Source organism: Dendroctonus ponderosae, unplaced genomic scaffold (genome assembly GCF_020466585.1).
Source record: "Dendroctonus ponderosae isolate FM_Combo_2020 unplaced genomic scaffold, Dpon_F_20191213v2 Dpon_F_20191213_9, whole genome shotgun sequence".
Taxonomy (NCBI): Eukaryota; Metazoa; Arthropoda; class Insecta; order Coleoptera; family Curculionidae; genus Dendroctonus; species Dendroctonus ponderosae.
This window is the reverse complement of record NW_026019116.1, coordinates 6088876-6096097: the sequence shown is the minus strand read 5'-3', so window position 1 is coordinate 6096097 and position 7222 is coordinate 6088876.

Here is a 7222-nt window from a genome sequence, read left to right as displayed (position 1 = left end):
TTTCTTCAGCAGTTTCAACGTTCTGGAAGCATCTGAAATGTATTCTTATTCTTCGTTTTTCAAAACTGCTTCTCAATGAAAATAATGGTGAGAAACCAGGAAAACTTGTGCAGAAAATTTCAGTAAAGTTGAGTGTTTTGTTTGATATCCAAATCGTCCTCAGTTCGAACGATTTTTTGGAAAATTTTCAAAAGCTACGCAAATTTTAATAGAAAATAACAGTGAATGAACTTTGAATGCTTCATTTAACGTCAATTTCTTCAGCAGTTTCAACGTTCTGGAAGCATACAAACTGTATTCTTTTCCTCGTTGTTCAAAATTGCTTATCGATGAAAATAATGGTGAGAAAACAGGAAAATTTGTGCAGCAAATGTCAGAAAAGTTGAGTGTGTTTTTATATCCAAATCGTTTTCAGTTCGCATGATTTTCCGAAAAATTTCCAAAGGAAAAAACTGCTGAAAATGATGTTTGCTAAACAGTTGAGGGCTGAAGATAGCATGGCCCGAAATGAAGCATGCAAACTGATTGATCTTTAGGCCGATTTTGCACTTTTTTCAGAACCGCGTAAACTATATACTATACTTGATATTCAAGCTGTTTGTGTGAAAGCTGTCGATAGTTCCCAAGTCATGTTTGATGCTCGAAACGCCCAATTTAAGGCTCAATTCAGAGGTGAAAAAATTAGCATTCTGCCTCATTTCGTGCTTGAGATATCAGCTAAAATGTTCTCCTGATCTTGCATCTAAGTGTTTTTCCACTTCAACCCTACTGACTGCATAGGGCTTTTAATCATCCATCCAGTGGTAGAAAAATTGAGATTTGAAGGAAAAAGCGGCCAGATGTTCGAGCCGATTTGGATCAAAGAAGATCGCATGCTATTTCTGGCTGATGCTTGAAACTCCACCAAAATAGATCGAGAGCAGCGTCCAAAGAGCATCTAAGTGAAGATAAGCCAAACTAGTGATTCGGCCGATTAACAGTGGGAAGTTTGCGAGTCACAAAGCGGACGCGATAAGTGAAAGGGTCGCTGGTCTTAATGGAAACGAAATGGTTTCGAGCATTAGGCGGCCCCATGGAAAATGGAAATTCGCGATTTGTTTGAACGTGACCGACCTGATTTCTTCCTCGATCGACCAAACAGCCCGTCTAATCGGCCGATGGATGGATTTTAAAACCCCATTTCCACGCGATTATTGCCCGGTTTTGTGAGGCCGCAATCGATCCCCGGCCTAATACGGTTTTCACAATGGAAGAATACAACTCACTCTCTTTTCGGGGCCATTTTGCCGTGTTTCCATAATGGGCCGCTTGATTAAATCAAAATTTATTAAGGACTCTTTCGACTACCGAAATTGGCCATCGGCAATTAATCATCTGGCGCGGTTATTGTGCGAGCGCGTCAAGCATCGGCATTTTTCCCAGGAATGAATGGAACCGCGATCGAGAGAAAGTCGGCAAGTGATTGAAATTAATACTTCAATGTGAAGTAGGAGTTGGGCAATAATTACACGCTCTCGACTGCTAACAGGGTGTAAAGTAACAAAAAGTCTCGACTAAATTATGGGTTATTATAATAACAGCCTGTTCAATCTTCCTACGCAAAACAGTGCGTAACTTGCTGTCGTAAATGGCGCTTATCTGCAGCTTTTTAAGACGTTGTTGCTCCACTTGGGAGCGTAAAGAACGCTCAAGCACGAGCAATCGATGGCAGCTAATAAATCGCGAACAGGGCATATTTCCTGCAGATCCAGTTTCATCGGCTAAAACTCCATTCCCCAATTGGTCACATCGAGTCAACACTTCCCTATAATCAGGTGAGCGGGTCAAATCGCAAAATTGCTCAACACCGTCCAGTAGGCAGCAAAATAATCGGTTGATGGATAGAGGATTGTCGTGGGAAATTGAACTCTCGAACGTTGAGGTGGAAAAATTACGTAATTTTCGACGCCAGAAGACGTCGCAGAAGAGAATTTGCTCGCTTTTCGCACTTTTTGCACAACTTTGAACCCAGATCAAGTAGCAACTCAATCTGAAAGTTGTGAAAGTTTCTGTGAAATCGCACAAAATCCGGATTTTTTCAGCCTAGTCAATATGAGCCTAAACACGAGCCTCTACACATTTACCCGCGTGCTTTTAAAAAATTGCAACTTTCAATCCATATCAAGTAGCAACTTGCAATTTTTACCGCCTATAGCCAACATCTCAATCTGAAAGTGGTGAAAGTTTCTGTAAAATCGCAAAAAATCCTGATTTTTTTCAGCCTAGTCAATATTCGACTAAAAACGAGTCTCTACACATTTACCCGCGTGCTTTTAAAAAATTGCAACTTTCAACCCAGATCAAGTAGCAATTTGCAATTTTTACCGCCTGTAGCCAACATCTCAATCTGAAAGTCATGAAAGTTTCTGTGAAATCGCACAAAATCCTGAATTTTCCCAGCCTAGTCAATATTCGTCTAAACACGAGTCTATATCCATTKACTCGCGTGCTTTTAAAAAWTTGCAACTTTCAACCCAGATCAAGWAGCAASTTGYARTTTTTACMGCCTRTAGCMAACATCTCARTCTKAAAGTGGTRAAAGTTTCTGTGRAATCGCAMAAAATCCTGATTTTTTCCAGCCTAGTCAATATTCGMCTAARMACGWGTCTCTACASATTTRCCCGCGTGCTTTTAAAAAATTGCAACTTTCAACMCAGATCAAGWAGCAACTTGCARTTTTTACCGCCTRTAGCRAACATCTCAAKCTCAATCTGAAAGTGGTGAAAGTTTCTGTRAAATCGCACAAAATCCTGATTTTTTCCAGCCTAGTCAATATKRGMCTAAAMACGAGTCTTTACACATTTACCCGCGTGCTTTTAAAAATTTGCAACTTTCARCCCAGRTCAAGTAGCAACTTGCAATTTTTACCGCCTGTAGCCAACATCTCAATCTGAAAGTGGTGAAAGTTTCTGTGAAATCGCAAAAAATTCTGATTTTTTCCAGCCTAGTCAATATTCGACTAAAAACGAGTCTCTACACATTTACCCGCGTGCTTTTAAAAAATTGCAACTTTCAACCCAGATCAAGTAGCAATTTGCAATTTTTACCGCCTGTAGCCAACATCTCAATCTGAAAGTCATGAAAGTTTCTGTGAAATCGCACAAAATCCTGAATTTTCCCAGCCTAGTCAATATTCGTCTAAACACGAGTCTATATCCATTGACTCGCGTGCTTTTAAAAAATTGCAACTTTCAACCCAGATCAAGAAGCAAGTTGTAGTTTTTACCGCCTATAGCAAACATCTCAGTCTGAAAGTGGTGAAAGTTTCTGTGAAATCGCACAAAATCCTGATTTTTTCCAGCCTAGTCAATATTCGCCTAAGCACGTGTCTCTACACATTTGCCCGCGTGCTTTTAAAAAATTGCAACTTTCAACCCAGATCAAGAAGCAACTTGCAGTTTTTACCGCCTATAGCAAACATCTCAAGCTGAAAGTGGTGAAAGTTTCTGTGAAATCGCACAAAATCCTGATTTTTCCAGCCTAGTCAATATGAGCCTAAACACGAGTCTACACATTTACCCGCGTGCTTTTAAAAATTTGCAACTTTCAGCCCAGATCAAGTAGCAACTTGCAATTTTTACCGCCTGTAGCCAACATCTCAATCTGAAAGTGGTGAAAGTTTCTGTGAAATCGCACAAAATCTAGATTTTTCCAGCCTAGTCAATATTCGACTAAAAACGAGTCTCTACACATTTACCCACGTGCTTTTAAAAATTTGCAACTTTGAACCCAGAGCAAGTAGCAACTTGCAGTTTTTACCGCCTATAGCAAACATCTCAATCTGAAAGTGGTGAAACTTTCTGTGAAATCGCACAAAATCCTGTTTTTTCCAGCCTAGTCAATATTCGCCTAAAAACGAATCTCTACACATTTACCCGCGTGCTTTTAAAAAATTGCAACTTTCAACCCAGATCAAGTAGCAACTTGCAATGTTTACAGCCTGTAGCCAACATCTCAATCTAAAGTGGTGAAAGTTTCTGTGAAATCGAACAAAATCCTGATTTTTTCCAACCTAGTCAATATTCGCCTAAAAACGAATCTCCACACATTTACCCGCGTGCTTTTAAAAAATTGCAACTTTCAACCCAGATCAAGTAGCAACTTGAGATTCTTAGATTCTTTCTGTAGAAAACATGTGAGTCTAAGTTCTGAAAGTTTCAGAAAAATCGCCCCAAATCCTGATGTTTGCCACCAATCTTTCAAAACGTCCAAAACGACATTGTTCGCAGCAATCTGGAGAGCAGAGATTGTTTTCTGAAAAGCCCAAAATTGATCGATAGAAAGTTTTGGTTCAACTCCATCATCATTGTCTTATAAAGAATATTTTCATTATTAATCGGGGCATTTATTTCACTCACTTTTATTGAATCCTAAGCATCAAATCTCAGCCTTGGATAGAATCGACTAGAGTGGTTTATCGGTTGAAAACAATGCCAGTCAGATTTATTGGCCAACTTAGTCATATTGAAACAATGCAAAACGCTAGAAAAACAAATTAAAGGCAGGATTGATGTTTTAGTTGACAAATGCCACTCAATTGTATCAGCAAAATTTTTCATAAATCGGCTGGCTGCGATATTGCAAAACCCCACAGTCATGGTCATGCATGTTTTCGTGGAAATCGGGTTCAAATGTTTTGCAGCTTGAATCATCCAAAAACTGTCCGATTTTGCAACTCGTGTTTAATCCTCTTGGAATTTTTACGTTACATAAAAGGCAAATGGCTGATGATGAAATTCGTTGAAACGAAACCTTGTTTGAAGCGTTCTTTTTCCAATCCACGTGCCGAATTCAAATTAAAGTTACCAGCTACTTTAATCTTCTTCTCTTTTGCAATCGCAATAGATGCCTAAGCACAAAAGTAATTCAGCATTTACATATTTCCAAGTATCCAATTTAAGGCCGCTTTATCTCTCATTTCTGGGGCAAAATATTGAAAAATAAAACAGTTTTATATAAGACGACGATGATATTTCCTGTCAGGAGAGCGAGAGGGAGAAGAGGGAAAACATCGCGAAAGACGGAGATTCGAAATGTAATACGATTGCCAGGAAATACATTTCTGCGTTAGCTAATAAGGAATTTTCAAAGTGGGGCGCCTGTTATGAAAAATCTATCGGTGTTTTGTTTTGATTATGAGATCCGTTTTATAAGCGTGCACAAAACAGCATAAAATAGACGCCGAGCATCTGTAGAAAATATGTGCGCCTGAAGGTTCCTAAAGTTAAATCGCATCAAAAAATTTATAACTTTGAACTCAGACCACACTAACTTGAAATTTTGAGTTCGAAAAGTTTCAGTAAAATAGCGCCCCGATGATTTTTGCCATCTTAATCAATGTGGGGCAAATGAGCGTCTTCATGCATTTAGTCGCACTCTTTTGAAAATTGGTAACTTTCCAGCCAGATCAAGTAGCAACTTGAAATTTTTTACATCTGTCGCATAGATTTAAATCTGAAAGACCGCAAAGTTTCAGTTAGATCGCACACAATCCTGGTTTTTGTCAATCACTTCATGTTGGTCTGAAAATGAACGTCTTTCTTCGTATGTGCGCGCTTTTTTAATAATTCGCCACTTTCAAGCTAGGGCAAGTAGCAATTTGAAATTTTCAGGATCTGTCGGGTATATTTGAGTCTCGAAGATCTAAAAGTTTCACTTGAATCGCAGCAGAATCTGAGCTTTTTCAACCAAATCAATGTCGGCCTGAAAATGAGCGTCTATGTATTTACCCGCACTTTTTCAATAATTGTCAACTTCAACGCAGATCAAGTAGCAACTTGAAATTTTGACCATGTGTACAAAATACTAAAATCTGGACATGTGCAAAGCCTTGGCTGCATCGCACCAAATCTTGAATTTTACCAGCAAAGTCAAGTTTGGTCTAAAAATGAGCGTCTTCTTGCATTTACCAGCGCTCTTTTAAAAATTGGCAACTTTCAAGCCTCATCAAGTAGCAAATTAAAAGTTTCAGCATCTGTCGAGTAGACCCAAATGTGAAAGCTCTGGACGTTTACTGAAATTGCAGGAAAAAGTGGTTTGTGCCTACCAAGTCAATGTTGGTCTAAAAATAAACGCTTTTTAGCATTTAAGCGCGCTCTTTTAAAAATTTACAGCTTCCAAGCCAGATCCAGTGGCAACTTGAAATTTTCACCGTCTGTGCAGCAGAGCTGAAACTGAAAGTGCTGAAAGTTTCACTTAAATCGCAGCAAAATCGGATTTTTTTGAACAGTTGCAAGTACACCTTGCAATTTTGACCATCTTCCGAACAGACTTGAATCTTAAAGCAGCGAAAGTTTCAGTTAATTCTCCACAAAATCTGATTTGTTGGTATGCTAAAGCAGTCTTCATACATTGATCTACCGTCGTTGAATAAGTGCCAACTTTCAACCCAGATAACCCAGACCAAGTAGCAACTTGAACTTTTTTGATTGAAAACTTTGATAGTTCAGGAGTTTTCAAATGGAGATAAACAACGCGAAACAGAAGCCGATTTTGCCTACGAAATCATGAAGCGAATGCGATTATTCTGTTCTTTGAAGCCTGGCAAAGAGGGTAAATTAACCACGAGCAAAAACGCGTGGGGGTGTGGGACCGGATTGACAGAACGACTAGGAAACCTCGTTACTGTTTCCGGTGTACATTTTCGGTAATCCCATTTAGAGCGATTGTCGTTCTTATTTGAAACCACCCGCCGACGCTCAGCTCAATCCCTCTGTTTTGCCTGTCTTGTTAATATTAATGAAAATCCTTCGAGTTCACTGTGACGAGTCTATCCAGTTGGCTTGAGCGATTGGGGTTCGACCACAAGCAAACACAGAGATGAACCTTCACAGTTCATTAAATGAACAGTGAATGAGTACAAAAAACTATTAAAATTCACGAGTGAAACAATCTTGAAACAACAAACACTGAATGTTCAAGCAATTTTTTAATTTTATCTCTTCAAACCTCGACTAGCGTTCGTTTGGTGGACAAAAACGCCAACTGCACCCAACATCGTTTTAAATCATTAATCAACTGTCGATGTAAAACACACTTAAGTGCGGCTGCAATTCGATGTGCTAAATTTCCAGTGCAGAAAACAGTTGGTAAATTCATGGACCAATAAAAAATCAATTCGCGCGTAGGTAGCCAATAATTGGCCACGGTATGGCGATAAGAAGAACAACCCAAGACATATGTT